Source organism: Oryzias melastigma, linkage group LG21 (genome assembly GCF_002922805.2).
Source record: "Oryzias melastigma strain HK-1 linkage group LG21, ASM292280v2, whole genome shotgun sequence".
Lineage (NCBI taxonomy): Eukaryota > Metazoa > Chordata > Actinopteri > Beloniformes > Adrianichthyidae > Oryzias > Oryzias melastigma.
In genome coordinates this window covers 3,065,672-3,083,840 of record NC_050532.1, presented here as the reverse complement: position 1 = coordinate 3,083,840, position 18,169 = coordinate 3,065,672, and the positions used below count along the sequence as shown (strand labels likewise).

At 37.1% G+C, this 18,169-nt stretch overlaps 1 protein-coding gene across 1 annotated transcript in view; it reads left to right on the top strand.

Moving 5' to 3' along the window:
* The first annotated feature begins 4,837 nt into the window (after positions 1 to 4,837).
* Positions 4,838 to 18,169, top strand: part of nck2a (NCK adaptor protein 2a) — a 46,679-nt gene continuing 33,347 nt past the window's right edge. The window contains exon 1 of the mRNA XM_024287114.2: positions 4,838 to 5,120. The gene's annotated coding sequence lies outside the window, so the exon portion shown is untranslated. The remainder of the gene's footprint in view (positions 5,121 to 18,169) is intronic.

Genomic DNA, 18,169 nt, shown 5'->3' with positions numbered 1-18,169 from the left:
AAAAAATGTCAAAACACTTAAAACCAACTGTCAAACATGGTGGTGAGGGAATGATGATTTGGGCTATTTCGTTGTATGGCCTGCAGGCGCTACCCGCCTCTACGTGCTACCGCCGCCCTCGGCGTCTCCCTTTGACCCAACCCACTTGCTTGGCAGCCACTACACACCCTTGACTCTCCCCCTTCTCTCTCTGTGAGGCTGGTCTGAGCTGAATGTGACAAACTGCTAGAAAAAACACTATTTTCAAAATGGCAGCCTTTGTATGTGTTTTATCTCCATAGCAACGATTGTAGATTTTGGTTGCCTGCAGATACTGAACAGATTTATGCAAATTTCAGAAGAATCTGCAAAAGTAAACTTTTGGATTTACTTAGCAACGGAGGTTATTTGCTAACCACGCCCACATTTCCAATATGTTCATATTCTGTGTTATATCATTTTGCTCAGCTTTTGTCAGGGATATATGTAATGCATTTTCACAATATTCCGTTAAAAATGTGCGAGTGATAGGAGAAGGCCACTTTTGCGAGGTCACCACGCACACGCCGTTCAAGATCTACAACTTCTAAAAGCAGGATTTTTTCTCCAATGAGAAGAAGATAGAAAATGATTGACAAAAATCCCTAGGACGAGTTTTCCTTTCGAGCTGATATTAATAGTGTTTTGTTTTTTTAATTCAAGATGGCGGTTTCTTCCATAGGTCAAAGGTCAACAAAACTCCAGGGGTCGTTGTAGACTTAAGCTGGTGGCATGTGTGGGAAATTTCGTGAAAGTCAGATAAGCAAAAGGTTCATTTACAAAAACGTGAAAATGGTCACATCACTCAGTCCAGCTTTCTTATACAGTCAATAGTTCTACTCTGGAACTCACAGTCTTGTTTAAGTCTGGGCTCCACAGATAAAGGTAAATCTTTCAGCTGATGCCCTGTCCAGGCTGAATAGACAGGGTACGTTATGAACCACACACCTCATTTGCTTAGTTGGTTTTGCTTGCAAGCCAGTATATTTAGACCCATAAGAACCCATGGTGACATCAGTGAAACAGAAAAATATCTGAAATGTTATCTGTGGTTAACTTGGTTTGTGTTTTTTTCCACATAATTTTATTTTTAAGGGTTAAAGTTTCCAGGTTTGTAGAACTACTTTGAGCCACAAAGAAAGATCCCGGACGAGCCCCCACTTTTTAGGAAGAAGCTTTACATCTTCTCACTCTCTATCAGAAATTTATAGTATTTTTCATTTAATTTTGTCCTCTATTTCCTTTTAAAGTACATGAAATATCATCAAAAAAAGCTCACTTGGATGGAAAGCTGATCCCAACCACAAAAGAAGGGAGAGCTCTGAGTTTAAGGATTTGGTAAACAAGCTGTTTTCCTTTAGATGTTCTGGATTTCATTAAATTCACTTTTTTACTTGTCTGGAGGCCAAATAATAGCAAACAGGAGCTACTGGTTGTCACACGTATCATCACTAACAGTCAGGTGGGCATCAGGACAGGCGCCTCCAAGCCAAAGCAAACATCCAGTGATGTAACTATAGCTGTGCCCCGCTGCAGTCCTCTCAGCACCTAGTCAGTGAGACGATAGAGAATAAGTGGTGTGGATCTAAAATGGAAACCGTCCTGCTTTTAGCAGCAGCAGCAGCAGTCGAACTGTTGACAGCCTTCAAACTCATCGAATGAGCCCAGCTCGCCTCGCTTTTCAGTCGAAGAGGAGAATGTCATGAGGGAAATCTGCAACATTCACTGCTCAGACCCTCTTATGTAATGTTGCAGATTGAGTTTTGCCTTCAATTCAGCTGTGAAATCCAACAATGCCAACCATCAGTGTGCTCTGCATGCCTCTCAGCTCTTTCCAATTAAAGCTTGAGTCAGCTGTTCCAAAACAGGCCCAACATAAAAGAGGTCTTCAACAAAAAAGCATGCGCTTCTTGTTATTTGGCCCCTAACTTGTAATTAAATTAATTTCTTGTGATCAAAACTTTATTGTATCACCCCAATTAGAGTGTGTGGGTAAAATACGCAGAGCTGCTGGTTATTTTTACATTTAGCCACGACAGTAACAAACATGAAGAAATGTGTGGAACGTGACGAGGTTGTATGCCTGGGATGTTCTGCCCCCTTGTGATTTAAACTACATCTAACAACAATGACAGTTCTACACTATAAAAAAAAAAAACTGTTTTTAAGCTCTTGAAGGTTTTTTTTCTTTATAAGCACCTTTAGCTCAAAGTCTAGCAATGCTCTAAAAAAGTTAAGCTAACATTTCTTCATCCACAGGAGCCCAATTTGTTGGTAACTTTTCCTCTTTTTTCTATCATTCATGGTTTAAATGGAGGAAATTTATGATAATTCAGTTTCAAGTGGAGTCTGTGTACTCAACTTTATTCCTTTTAAATGTTGCTAGAAACCTGTAATTTGACTCAAAGAGTATGTACCGATGGAATTGTAGTGTTCCAAACAGTCAACCCTGGGGGACTCCACACACTATTGTAATCTAATAAGAGAATAAATAAAGTTATACATTAATTTTTGTCATCTACAAGGTTAGATAGATTTTAAAACAAACGGAGTCACACATTAACAGTTTTATAGTCATATTTTGGGTGTTCTGAAAAACTAAAATTCTCTCTTAATCTTATTAGAGCTTCTACAGAAATAGTTAATCTTTACAAGATTTACTATGTTCTTGTTAAAAAAAAAATCTGAAGCAGAATTGTGATTTTATTGCATTTCCAGTACCTTTTGCACCTAAGTAGTGCCAGACCGTGATAAGGTCACCACACTTTAAAAAAGGATCAAACCTCCACCATTGTTTTTAATCCAATCATGTTGGTCATCATTACTTTTGTTTGTTTGTTTGTTTTATTTTTAATGTCATCAGGTATTAAGAGTTTTCAGAAAACGTAATCATATATATTTAGTTAGATACATGTCCTGTTATTTCAAAATTCACACTTCCTAAAACAAAATTATTTGATAAATAATAAAAAAAAAAACAGTAATATTTATTACAGATTTTCATTCTGTTGCGATGGAAAAGTAACATTGTAGTTTTAGTTTTGGAACATAAATAAAGTTTCTTCACATTTGATAATATAGTTTTGCACTTTTTGTTTATAGAATGTGTGTGCAACTAGTTGATTCTAGTTCAAATAATCAATCTCTTTTTCTTTTTCGAAAAATATTATAGACGTGTTTAAAACAAATCAAGATCTTCATTTCCTTTCCAGCAGAGAGGAAATACAATCTGCATGAATCTCCATGAAGATGAGGTCTAATCGTCTTCTAGTTCTCGCTATCATCGCCAAGGGGCGACATATTCCTCCACAAATTGTCCATTTTCCTCTGGCGTTGTCCTGCTCTCGTCCCGGGGTTAGTGACGTCACAACCAGGACCGGGGATCAAGCTTAACGTGAACAACAGAGGCAAACCGGAAATTGAGACGTAATTCCTTAAAAATAAAAGCACAATAATTTTTTTTTTTTTAAATTGAAGGAAATATGCAGAAACATTGATATGGAAACAGTTAATTAACCAAATTAAAGTTTGAGTAAACTGTAAACAACACCAGTAAGATAACAGACATACATAGTTTTATTTTATTTTATTGTTTTCTTGCTTTTCTTCTTTTTTCCACATAAGCTTTTGGGGACATTAGATGCTAGACTGCAGTCTTGTCAATTTGAACACTTAGCAGATAATCACCATTAAGGTAATGCTGACCATTAGCAGTGAGGATTTTTTTTCATTGAAAGTTTTAAAGTGCATACCTATTAATCCACATTTTAAATGACAATATCAATGAAACAAGGCAAGCAAACAAACAAAAAAATCCAGACAAAAACGGTTTTAACAAAGATGGTATTATTTAAATTGGACAAGGATTGACCAAAGAAGTTACTTAGTGAATTGCACATGATGTCTGTTAGTTTTATTTTCAAAGAACATTTGTCCAGATTAAAGACATACATAAAAAATAAAGAAATAAACTGTTTCAAAGCAAACACACACACACACAAAAAGGAAAAAAAAACACTACAAATATCAGTGTAAGACTACACTGTGAAGATGTTAGGTAAGCTCACCCAGTAACGTTTTATATATTATTCACCCAAACAAATATTGACAAATGGAAACACATTATTACACATTATTTAAAAAAAGAAATACACTGGAGGACTAAATATTTACACATTATTAAAAAAAATACATTGGAGGACTAAATAATTCTGCTAATGTGGAAAAGGCATTTTCAAATTTCCACTTTCATTTGTTTCCAAAGATTTCTATTCCTAAACGTTTGTACCATCTTTTAGGCTACTTTTATTTGTGTACTGATATCATTGTTTATGCTTTTCTTCTTTGAAACCTAAAATAGTTCAAATGCACAGATGAAATTTTGATAACGTAAAGGATATTTATGTATAGTGACTTACCGTTGCAAAAATAATAAAATATTTCATGATATATTTATTGTAGTATTGTAATTCTGTGTAAAAATGTGAAAATAAATTTCGACCCACTTTCTTGGGTTTATATATAGGAAGGACAAAAAAAAGAAAGAAAAAAAGTACTTTTATTTTTATTCCAGCTATAAAAATGTGAAAATGAATACATTTGACATCCTGAACAATAATTAACCATATTCGATTAATCTGTTTGTGACCTTTGCCTTTTCTTTTTAGAACTTGCAGAAACTTTTTAAAACTAACATATATATTATTTTCATAATTTAGATAACATTTTAAGTCTTGTACCTTAAATGCATATTTATTTGTGAGTTTTCCTTTAACATATAGATTTGATTTCCACTGCTCAAACTAGTCTTTATTTTGAAAAGTCAGACCGGACGTAAAGCAGTGTGTACCTTTTAGCTTGAAAGGAGGCTGATCGAGGTGGAGGCAGTCAGCCTGCGACGGAAAAACAAGCGAGAACACGTCGAACAGTACATGTTTAGTCCGTGTTTTGAAGCAAGAAAATGAGATAAACCAGACGAGATGAGGATTTAAATGTTGTTTGTGTCACTTTGACGAGGGTTTGGTCACTTATTGTTTGACCCGCGCGCGCTATCCCTGTGCTGTGACGCTTGTCTGCCCATTCTGACTGGAGTGAACACTAAGGTAAGCCCGAAATACACAACTGTGTGAGTTGCTTCTGGTTACTTTACTTTCTCCAGCTGCGTGTGCTTCCAAATGAAACGTGTTTTTCCTGGCTTCCTGAATTTTTGTGAAGGTTTTCCTGTGGAGTGGGAGTGGGCAGCTCGGAGTGTCACTTTCTCGCGTTGACGCTTGGTCTTTGTCCACTCTGATGTGATTCCACCACAGATTGAGCTCCAATCTCGCTCCAGTGTGTCTACACCACTTTTTAAATCCACTCATTTGAAACATTTATTTTACATTCTCGCAATAAATTTAATGTACCCTAAAAACATGTTTACTTTTTCGGATACTATAAGGCCTGGATCACAGGCGATGGTCTCCAGGCTTTTTGCTCCTGCTTTGTTTAACAGAGTTTTTTTAAACTTTAATTCTATAATTTGGTAGTTTCTTGCGTGGAAACCTATTTTTGTGATAAAAGGTGTGTAGTTGGTGTGTTGGAGTTCCTGCTGACAGCGCTTAAGGCTGACACAATGAAGCACACTTGCCAAAAAAGCAGCAGAGACAGGGCGCCTGGTGCCACATGCCGAGCTTGTCAATGCCCCTAGTGGTCATTGGTGGTACCTGCACCATGCTGCCCCTGTGATCAAAGGGGGCCTTGTCTGTTTTCTCACTGAGTTGAACTGCTTGATTTATTTTTTTTTTTACTTTTTATTTTAAATTGACAGTTTGGATTTTCAGAGTGGATTTGGAGGTATTTAAAGGTGCTGAAAGTTATTGCGTGGTGCAGGTAGACTAGTCACACCTACTGCAGACACACCCTGGGTAAAGAGCTCCATGTTTTCTCTGTCTACAGTCACCACTGACAGGTATGAGGAAGGAGGCTGCAGGTCCTGTACTTCAGAAACTTCTTTTGCATCACTACCTTGGAATTCGATACTTGGAGCAGAAATGTTGCCGCTTGAGAGATTTTTTAAAAAATATTTATATTTCTCTGATCTTTTTCTCTGTCAGCTACGTTCACACCACCCTTGGCAATATGCATTCAAGCAGCCACCTCCAAAGAAATGTCTCTAAATGTGTTTTCCAAGCTTTTGTGTTCAAAACGTTCATGCGTAAATATTTACTACAATTTTTTGGGCTGTACAAAGCGCATGATCATTGAATGAGCATTGAAAGATAAACCAGGTTGAACTTTGATCAATCAGGGAGTCAAATTTTGTTGTTCCTTTTAATTTACAGAAGTGCCAACCGTTTGTAAACTGATCTTGGAGTAGAAATGAATAATTGCGTTTGTTCCCGACTGGACACAATCTTTCGTATAGCAGAATAGAGCTGTGTAATAAAAAGCCTGGAGCAAGATTCACCAGCTTTACACCACTTTGACATTTCACGCCAAGTCTCTTCCAACTGCAGGTGGTGGACACTCGCTAGTAAACAGTAGAAGAAGAAGAAGAAGCCCCTCCCTGCTTGCCCAGTGTGAACACTATAGGCTAAACGTACCTTCAAGAACCCAAGTTTAGCACATTCTTCAAGGCATGTTTATATAGACGATACATCATAGACATTAGACAATAATTATTAAATTTAAGTGTATCTTTAGTGTTATCTATTTACAGTTTTTAATAGAACTATACGAACAAGGTTTCATTTTTGTGAGATCAATAAAGTTCTATTCTTTTCTATTGGGCATTTATTGGGTCAAATCAGGATCAGATTTAAGTAGAAAATCAAAAGTTGTTTAAGGACAATACAGAAGCTGTTACAAACATTATTTTTCATTTGGTAATAGTTTAAGATTTAGGGTAAATTTAAAATTGACATTTTTTTCCCTAAATGTTTAATATTTTTTTCAGGTTTATTTACATTAGCAAATTTGCAGTATTTTCCAATTTTCGAGATTTCCTTTAACAATTTATACTTAAGAGTTTAAAACTGTTTTTAAATTTTTACATTTTTTTTTCTTCAAATTTTCAATGCCTATTTTTCCAATGTTTTATTTTTCATTCACTTCAAGCTGATCCTGATTTGTTCCCAAATGTGAATCTCTCCTCTGGTGATAATAAGTGTTTAGAAAAAGAAGTACATTAGTGTTTATTTTGTTCTATTTTGTACTATTAAAAAAACTTTTTAGTATTTAGTGTTGATGATTTTTCTGAATTTGCCGACAGTTTTGAAACCATTGCAGGTCATTTGAACATTGTGTATTTTAAGCCTATCTACCTATACTTTTATCTATTGAAACATCTGATTGATACAAAGGTGATATAAATGTTTTTTAATGCGTGTTCAGCTTCTGCTTCTTTCTGCAGCACTGATGTTTCACAATGTTAACTCTTTGCTTAAACTGAAAGATCTTCTTACATTTTATATTTTTCCACTTTATTCTTTTTTTTAAGAATCAATGGGTTTGTTTTTTGTTTAAAAAATGAAGTTGGGGCCAAATTTCAGAATATAAGACTTCAATGACAGAAATTAAATGTGAGGCTTTTATTGTACGAATGGTAACTTTTGGAAAATGCCTTGTTAAACACACCCTAGTGGTTAAGTGTATCTTAAATGGAAACAAGGATAAATACATATATGCCTGAATAATGAAAAATTATTTCAAAATAATATATGAAATGATTTTAAAGGTACTGCATATTAGTGCTGGGTTTGGGTTTTTGAATTGATCATTAAGATGTGATATTGATTTGAAAAAATCCACTAGTTGATCATTTTTATTTAGCACATTTTCTTTTCTTGTTTTCACATATTTTTAAATCAATAGTTGTGAGAAAAAAAATTGTCAAACAAGTACACATTTTTTTAAATACAAAAAAATCAGTTGAATTAAATTGGATTAAATTATTAATTATTAATTAATCTGAATTGTTGCCACATTTGGCTTAAATGTCCAACTTCAGTAGCAAAAATACACAGAGACAGTAAGAACTTTGTTAAGATAACAGCTTCACACCAGCCCATGATGGAAGAATTTACAATATATAATTTTAAATCAGGGATATTATTAGAATGCTCTGCCAAATCACTGACGCGAAACAGTGGGGCTGTTTGGCTGTGGCGACCTGAATGGAATAAGCCGAAAGGTGAACAACATATTATTAGCATGCGCTGCATCACTCACTGTTGTTTATTGAAAATCAGCCTTTTAGGGGTTTTCCTCCAAAAACAAATGTTCCTATCATTTACTGAAAGTTTGCTTTTAGTGTCACAATTCCACACTGTTCTTTTCTTCATTATCACAATAATCTCAACTGAACATTTCTTTTTCATGCAGCGTTAGACTAAACTACTGTGAGAGTTTCTCTGTTTTTTGAGGTTAAAGTGCTTTCACACTCTGAAGGTGCTAAAATGCTGCAGGATGGCAATAACGATCTTTTTCTTTTGTTTATAAGTGAAAGTAACAATATTACAGCTTTAGCTTTTTTACACTTGCTGCCCAAAGTTGTCAGCAATCAAGTTTTTGAAAATATGATTTAGTAAAATGAAAACAATCCTTACAACTATTCTATGTTTTGTGAATCTTCTGTGGTAAAGTAAAGTCTGTTTTGATTATTCTTATTTGTATATTACATGATGGAGTTCTTTTTATGTTTTCTGTTGATACCATTAAAAAAATCTCATAATCTTTGTTGAACCAAGAAGCAAAAGTTCATAAGTGGAAAATATCACTGCATTTTCTGCTCTATATGGCGCACCAGATTATAAGGCGCACCGTCAATGAATGATTTATTTTCAAACTTATGTCATACATGAGGCACACTAAACTATGAGGCAAGACAAAAGAATCAGAAATAAGTCTTTCATTCAAGCTTTATTAACTGAGTTCACAGTAGCTCTAGAACTTAGCGGCTGGGTGGCTCAGTGGGCTAGGTGAAGGGCTGGCAAGGCAGAAGCCCTGGGTTCGATTCCCAGGGTTGTCCACTGGTCTCCACCCAGATTGGGTCCTTAGGCAAGATCCTTGACGCTGCTGCCTAACTGGGTCCCTGTGCCCCTCAAGTACAGGTGTCAGGAAGGGCATCCGGCGTAAAAACTCTGCCAAATCACTGATGCGAAACAGTGGGTGCTGTTACGCTGTGGTGACCCCGAAAGTGAACTACTACTACAGTAGCTCTAGAACTTGTTCATGTGACACACCAGTAGCATATTTACAATACCTGTAACTCCCAACCGTGTTTTCAACAAAAAAATAAAACGGTCCAAGAATGCTACACATTAGCTGCGTTAGCGTATTCACAAGAATACACAACCAAACATTTTGACAGTGTACCTCTCAAAATTGCTTCAACATAAGTAAACACAACCAGGATTCCAAATGTAAGGCGCTCCAGTCCAGATTTTAAGATCTACTTTTGTTCTTTGAAAAACATTGAGGCACATTTTCTGACCTAGCTCAATTGAAAGTATGTTTTTCTTCTGCCCTCTGAAATCCTGAGGTCTTATTGGAGAGATGAAGGCTAGATTACATGTTAGCAGACCATGTTGGTTTTAGATGATGTCTGTTTCATCGTCAAAGTAATCATGTGTAATAAGTGGAATTGGTTACCATTAGACTGCTGGTACATGCAGTTATGTGAAAGCATTTCCTTTTATGTGACCTTGTGATCCATCAGGAAAAGGGGCTCAGAGGCAGACGGAGCGTTGTGTGTGGTCAAACTGAAATTCCATCTGTTCTCCTTCCTTTATTTCTTTTGTTTGTTTAAATCTTCTTGGGTTAGCTCACTGCAGTACGTATCACGCATGTAGAAGAAGTGCACAAAAAAACAATCCTTTTGTCTTTGCGGTTGATGTTTGGGTTGAGGTTATTGATTAATAGTAATTGTGTTTTGCATAACTTCTATGTAACCCATGTTCAACCCACATTTTCCTGGAGAGCAGAGGTCTGGTGGTTCCATGCTAAAACTAGTGTACCAGAGAGTTGATTGAACAACTGCAGTGTCCAGGTCCTATGGCCCATATAATCATTCTGCCACTTCTATGCACAACAGAAGTGTGGCGAACGTTAACATTTACCACCCTCGAGAGCTGAGATGCTTAGGGTGTTCAGTATTACCGCGCTGTATTGCAGGTCACCTTTCACAATCTAGCTGTTTAGCAGATTTTTTTAGCGCCATTTTAAATACCTTTTATAATTACACCACATTATGTTCTGCTCCCTGATTGGCCGTAGACCATTATCAACCAACCTCCTCCATGCTGTGTCTCCTATACAGAATGATTGCAGTTTGATACATTTACATAAATATTTGATTATTGTTTCATTCAATAATACTGGACCTAATTTTCTATGAAAGTTTGAACTTTGAGGTTAAACAAGAGTCACACGTGCATAAATGTATGTATAAAGTGAGTGGTTTTAAAACATCTGCAATTCAACTTTGAGGGCTTTCATCTATTGCAGGTAATGTAGAAAATATGATTTGTAAAGCTAAAACTTCTACTCCATTGCGGTTTGTCTTGTAAAGCACAAAAGGGTTTCAGCACATTTGACACTAATCGTCACACCGGATCCATACAGCACTAGAATCCACTGAACTCTACTTTGGTCACCCTCTGAAGCCAGCCATGACACACAACCGCATACTTTTCGAAAAAAGAAGACAAAATTGACTTTTTAGTCTAGTTTCCACTGATCGATCCGGTACGCTAAGGAGTGGTACAATCCAATTAATTCTGGCGAGCATTTCTACTCAGCTTCGCTCCCACTGAGCGGTTTGTTTTCATGGCGCATGCATGGTGTAGGCCGCTAGCATGCCGCTTGCTCACCCTGTATCAGATCGTCACCAAGAATGGCAAGGAACATGTCCAGTTCCACCACAGACCAGGCCTGGCTGTTTGTAGGCATTTTCAATATAGACTCGTGACTAAAAGAGTACACAGAAAACTGTAAAAACCCAAATGCTTACAAATGTTGAAAACATTAGCTAAAATGAGCGTTATATTAACACTGATATCATTGCTTTCTGCCAATAATCGGGTGGCTACAGCAGCTCCAACCCAACCATTTTGTTCCACTTTTCCATGAACCTACAACCAGTTTAGGTCCATGGAAATGGTACTGTTTAATGCATCCATTTTACAATGGAAACGCTCAAAACACTGGACCATACCGTACCAGACCGCTTAGTGGAAACTAGGTTTGTGTTGAATGTTTTCAGTCACAGCTCACCAGGTGTCAGTTCAGGTAACTTTGGGTGAAATTGCTGGAATCTCAACTCCTTGTTGAATGTCTGTAGAATGTTCAACTTTAAATAGCTTCCCGTCTCCCTAGTTGGAACCAAGATGTAAACTAGTAGGTCTGTTTGAAAAACCTGTTTGTGAATGAGATGCTGCATTCCTGTAGCTGCGGATGAGATCAACCAACCTCATTCTTATACTCAACATTTCGGTCTACTTTTACACAAGTCAACTACAGTAATCAGAAGTAATGGAGTGTAGGTTCAGTTTTGGTTTTTGTTTGTCTGGAGAGTGAAAGCATATTATTATGAATTGATTCAAACTTAGAACTTTAAACTTTTAGGGTTTTTTTTTTACTCACCAAATAAGTGTACGTACTTCTCTAGAAATTTAAATAAAAGCAGTTTTTCTCTTTTCAAGTTTGAAGGCAATATGTTGACAATGCTGTCGATTCTAGCCTCATTAGTATTCATCAAAATGATTAAATAGCATTCATATTCATATAGTACATAATATTCTTGCAGAGATTTATTTATCCAATTAAAAAAATGTTGAGGCCGATTTCCATTTGTCCTTTTATCAATGTGTCTGTGTTGCAAAAATAAAATGAGCTTTGTTGGAAAAAGTCACTGGTTGAGAGCAGATAGTTTAGATACAAGTGTCGATGTGTCTTCTGATTTCTTTTTGATTTCATGTCTGCTTTCTGAATCCTATTGGTTATTTCTACTTTAGATTGTCTTTCATGAGTTTCTTTATTTCTTTAGCTTGTGTCCGTCATATTTATCATCCCATCCCTCCTCTGCCATCGCGCTTGAGTTCCCAATTTATGCCTGACGACTGATCTCACAGTCTGTTGGCTTCAGTGTCCTTGTGTCACCACTGGGCACTGCGCCTAATCCTGCATCGGGCTTGGGGGTAGGAAGGCAGCGAGAGAGTGAGAGTGAGAGTTCAATAGAGGAGGCAGATTGTGAGTTAAAGCTGGTTATGCTACAGTGAGTATATCTGAGTCTTACACTCATGTCCACTTTTGTGCACTTTGTAATCTGTGAATGGTGCATCATGGTCTTGAAGTTTTGGTACACAGGATGTGGGCTACAAACTTTTGCTTACAGATAGGCCCACATTGTAATTTTAAGCTACTTTTTCAGCTTTGAAGTTTATGCTTACTTGGCGAGATCTGGCGAGATTTGATTTCACAGAAGCCTAATCTAAAAAAAAAGAAGAAAAAAAAAAAGAGGAACATCAAAACCTGACAGCTCAATAGGGCATTTGTAAAGCAGATCATTCAGTGGAGGCAATCAAAAGTCATAAATAAACTGCTTTCAGTTACTTTTTTGTTAAAAAAAAATCACAATTTATGAACAAAGGTCCACGTTTGTTCAGTATATATCACTAGTTTGTTGGTCTTTTTTTTTTTTTTTTTTTTTTTTTTACAACTGCAAACAACTGGTTTCAATTGAAAATTGAAAATGAAAGAAAAAAATAAATTAATCTGTGTGTAAATCTATGTTTCAACCACCCATGGCAACACGTGTTCAAACAGCCACTTCCAATGAAAAGTCCATGTAAATGCATGCTTTTGTGTTCAGAACCCTTGCGTTCATGCGTAGCTAAGCTTTTACAGCCATACAAAATGCAGGCCTATTGAACGCTTGTTGCAAGTTAAACCAGGTTGAACTTCGACCAATCACAGACTTGGACTTGGTAGTGACATTCGTCTTTTTTAATTCATGGTAGTGTCAACCACTTGAAACGTAGCAGACATGCACTGGCAAACAGTTAAAGAAGAATAAGTTCATACCTGCTTATCCAGTGTGATAACCATGGATAAACGTGTGTTCAAGAACCCGTGTGTAGGGCCTTCTTGGACTCGAATGCCCAATGTGTACATAACGTAAGAAGTTTTGACATCGGGGACATAAAAAAAATTCCAAAATAAATTGGTTTTGGAAAGAAATAAAAAATAAAACGTCAAATGGTGAATCAAATAAAAATGCCACCTTGTGAAATAAAATTTAACCAGTTCAGAATTAGTTTGAAAATTGAATATGCTATGTTGAATCAATCTTTACTTTAAATCAACATTAATCTGTCAAACATAAATAACCTTCACCCACGTCTTTTTATTTTTTTTTATCATAATAATCAATTGCTTGTGAACTCTTCAATCAAAATCTAATTGAGTCAATAGTAAGTAAACCTCTTAAGATTTGGTTGTTAAATTAAGTCTGACTGCTCCCTCAAACCCTTCCTTTATTATATGGGGTTCATATTACATTTGGCAGTGCAGCTATGAGGAGAAATGGAGCATAAGTGAAATGTAATGCCCCCAAAGGGTCTAAACTATTTGTGTATATACTTACAAACTCCTATCTATGAATTTGACAAACAAATCCATATTTTGAATAAAGCAACAACTACTAGAGAAGTTGTAAATTAATTTCCACTTTCTTGAAACAGGATTTCGTTTATAGAAGATATGGTAGCATGTCACTTTTTTAATTTGAGTGATAAAAAGAGTTGTTTACTATAGTTTTTTTTTCCGTTCTTTTGTCTAGAGGCTTGGACAGGCCCTTCACGCTTTAATTGATTTAATGAAGTGGACATTTCCCCCTTTGGCTGTACTGATGCACAAACCATCAGCATGCAGACATGGATCGAGTTATCTTATGCTGTGCAACAAGGACGTTGCTTATCTGCGTTTCACAGAACCATCCGAGCGCTGCTTAGAGCATCGCAGCCCACGTAGCATCCATCCGTCAGCGGTTCACTCTTATTAACAAATGATTGTGTTTCTGTGGACGATCCAAAAAGAGCACTCCAAAAACATCTGCTTTGTGATTTGTAGCAGACAAATGTGCTTTAGCTTTGGGATTACCTAATATAATTGCTGCGTTTTAGCAACACAATACCAGCCGTTGCCAATTATAAATAGATGCCTTTTGCTTTATTTATCTTTCAATATTCAGGTCATGTGATTGGGAAATGTCAGTTATTCCCTTTGGCCATTTTATTATGTCAACAAAAATGACTCATTTCTTTTTTTTCTTTACTTTTTAAGACTATTTAAGGTTGCTGGGCCACAAGGATTACCAAATGGAAATATTTATAGACATAAAGTAGTAGTTATTGTAGCAAATGCTACAATTTGATCAATGCTTGCTTTGATTCCACTCTTCCCTTTTGCTGTTTTCTGTTGTGGCTTTGAAGCCCTTGTTTCCACACCTTTTTTGTTGTTCTCTTCTAGTTCCCACTACTCTTTTCACGTCCAGGTTCTGCTCAAAGGACTAACGTTGTTCGTCAATTGATCTTGGGCGTTCATCTCAATCATATCCAGATTTGTGTCTTCCCTATTCCTAAACAGATTTTTCTGCAGAACTGTCCCACCCACTGTCCCCTAATGATATAGGCTTTACTCAACTACAAGTGAATTGTGAAATCGAACAACTCTTTCAGTGTTTTCTTAAATTTATGGCAAGCTCAACTGACTTTACAGAAATTCCCTTTCAAAGACAGATTCTACTCTTGATTTATAGTGAAGTCAAACAGCTAAGAACTAGCATGTTTTCTAGTTATAACCCTTTAACATAGGAGTTGTCGTTGACGTCACCTAAATAACGCACAGTCTTTGACAAATCATAACTCTTCAACTGTTCACACGATCAACGTGAATTAGCTGTTGAATTAGCAGCTCTCCAAATTGACGTCATTATACCGTTATGCAACACATTTCTAACGTGAAGTGTTGCATACCGGCGTAAAGCCGCTTTTCTCCGTGACGCAATCAACTGATTTATGCAGACTTCACTACAGAAAAAGGGTTGCATATAAGTGCAAAGCAGCTTTTTCCCAATTCAGAATCCGCTGGAATTACGGATCCGTTCGGGGTACGTTCCATATGTAAACCAAAGTAGGTTTAGAGATGTTTTAAATACATTAAAACCCTTCACTACACATGTTACACTGTATATTTTTCTGAGATAGACATGAAGATTTACGCTCTTTTCTCTCTTGCTTAAACTCTCAAAGTTCAAACCTTCCTTGAAAAATAAGTCCAGTATTATAGAATGAAAACATAGATCTGCTAGCTATTTCAGATTTATGTAACTCTGACAAGCTCATGCATTTTGTATTGGAGACAAGGACTCAGAACACAGTACGCAGTGTAAAAAAAAAAGTATGCAAAACATCACTGAAAGAAATCCGAGAAATATGAACTGTGATATTGTGAAGGAACACAAATTGTGTCAACACTGCAAGAGTTACGGTAGTCGAAAGACGAACACTAGAGCTAAAGCTCAGGTGTTAAAAGGATAAATTTACAGATTATTATTGATAGCTTTTCTTGTAGGTTGCACGTCTTTGAGACAAAAAAGTAGCTGTATTTGGTGAAAGTTTCCCCATAGCCAGCAGAGAAAATGAGCAAGTGTCTAAACAATGTGTGCATATGCTTGGGCATGCATTAGGGGTGGTATTATATGGAAAGAATTTAACTCTAAAAGCGGGCCTCATCAGAATTGCACAAACAAGACAAGACACAACAGATCACCTAACTAATTGTTGCCACATTAGTGGTAAGGTGCTACAGGCTCCAAATTCCCAAGCTCCCTTTTTATTTTTAGTTTTTTTAATTTAAGATTTGTAAAGCACTCTGCTTTTAAATCCTTAGTTTTTCTGCCTTACACTCTACTCAGATATGTCTACCCAACAGATCTAATTAGTATTTTTCTTTTGTACTTTTGCAAAAATGTATTTTTTCCTGTAAAATACTCTAAGCAAATCTTTCTAGTCTACTAAAATGTTTGATTTTTGAGGTTGTTTTTCAATAAATACAATTTATTTATGACAAAAGCTGCTGATAACGCCAGGGGGCAAACATCTTCATTTGAAATTGAACATTTCTTTTTTTAATATGCTTCTGGAGTTTATCTGAATGAAAGTATGACAGGCTTTCTAGAATCAGTTTATACCATACTCTCCTACTCCTTTTTGCACAGACGCTCCCACTTTGGGGGGTGAAGAAAATCATACTATATTTATAGGATGTATGGCGGAGAATGCCACAGGGTTCCCCTGAGGGTTCAGTACTGCGAGCACTGTATTTGCCCTGCTGTGTCTGTATCTTGCTGTCATGCACACAGTATCATATACACTTGTTAAGCATCAGTTTACCCTTTTTGCCATTTTAACTTGGCCGAACACAACCTGGTTTAGCCTTGACAGGTCCTTGTGAGATGCCAGCAGATGCTTGCTGACTGCAGTTTTTCTACATTTTTATGGAATGTGTGATATCATCTCCATGTCAGAGAAGCAAAAGTGCTCTAGCATGTTTAGGCCACATCCCTGCAGTAGCGGAGGAGTGTGATGGAAAATATCAGGCCACAGACTCCTGCTGTGCTGAAAACCATTTTCGGAGCAGTGCAGCTCAAATGGCTAGACAATTTCTTTCAAATGAATAATCAGCCATGCGGGTGCACACAGAGAAAATGGCAGTAATCGCATGCAGGGTTTCCCACAAACCCAGGACAGACTATGCAAGGTTATGCTTGAATACAGGTACACTATATTACCAAAAGTATTGGCTCACGTGCATTGGCTCACATATGAACTGAGGTGCTATCCCTTTCCTAACCCATAGAGTTGGTGTCTGTCCACCTTTTGCAGCTATTACAGCTTCAATTCTTAAACTAGGAAGGCTGTCCACAAGGTTAAGGAGTGTGCTTATAGGAATTTTGGACTATTCCTCCAAAAGCACATTGGTCAGGTCACACACTGATGTTGGTGGAGAAGGCCTGGCTCTCAATCTCTGCTCTAATTCATCTCAAAGGTGTTCTATGGGGTTCAGGTCGGGACTCTACAGTTCATCCACATCAGACTCTGTCCTCCATGTCTTTATGGACTTTGCTTTGTGCACTGTTGCACAATCATGTCGGAAGAGGAAGTGGCTGCTCCAAACTGTTCCCACGAGAGCACGGAATTGTCCAGAATGTTTTGGTATCCTGAAGCGTTCAAAGTTTCTTTCACTGGAACTAAGGGGCCTGAAAAACAAGCCCACACCATCATTCCTCCTCCACCAAATTCCACACTCCGCACAATACAGTCTGAAATGTACCGTTCTCCTGGTAATCTACAAACCCAGACTGGTCCATCAGATTTGCAGATGGAAAAGTGTGATTCATCCCTCTAGAGAAGACGTCTCCACTGCTCTAGAGTGCAGTGGTGGTGTGCTTTACACCACTGCATCGACGCTTTGCATTGCACTTAGTGATGTGTGGCTTGGAAGCAGCTACTCGGCCATAGTAACCCATTCCATGAAGCTCTCTGCGTACTGTACTTGGGATAGCCTGAAGGTCACAAGAAGTCTGGAGCTCTGTAGTAATTGACTGTGCAGATAGTCAGCGACCTTTTTGCACTATGACTCTCAGCATCCACTGACCCCGTCTCTGTAGGTTTACGTGGTCTATCACTTGGTGGCTGAGTTGCTGTTATTACCAAACTCTTCAATTTTGTTATGATAGAGCTGACAGTTGATTGGAATATTTAGGAAATTGCATGACTGGATTTGTAGCACAGGTGGCATCCTGTGACAATTCCATGCTGGAAGTCAGAGTACCTGAGAGCGGAACATTCTGTCACAAATGTTTGTCTAAGTTCTGGATTTTATACACCTGTGGCCATACCAAATTGTTAGGACATCTAATTCTGATCATTTGGATGGGTGACCAAATACTTTTGATAGCAACTTCTGATCCAGAGACAAGGTCAGGGATCATCTTACCTGGGCTAAAGAAAAAAACATGATTGTTTCTTAATCATCCAAAGTATTCTTTTCACATTAAAGTACATTTTAATTTGAAAAATTAGGTCTGAAAATCAAGAAAGACTGAAGA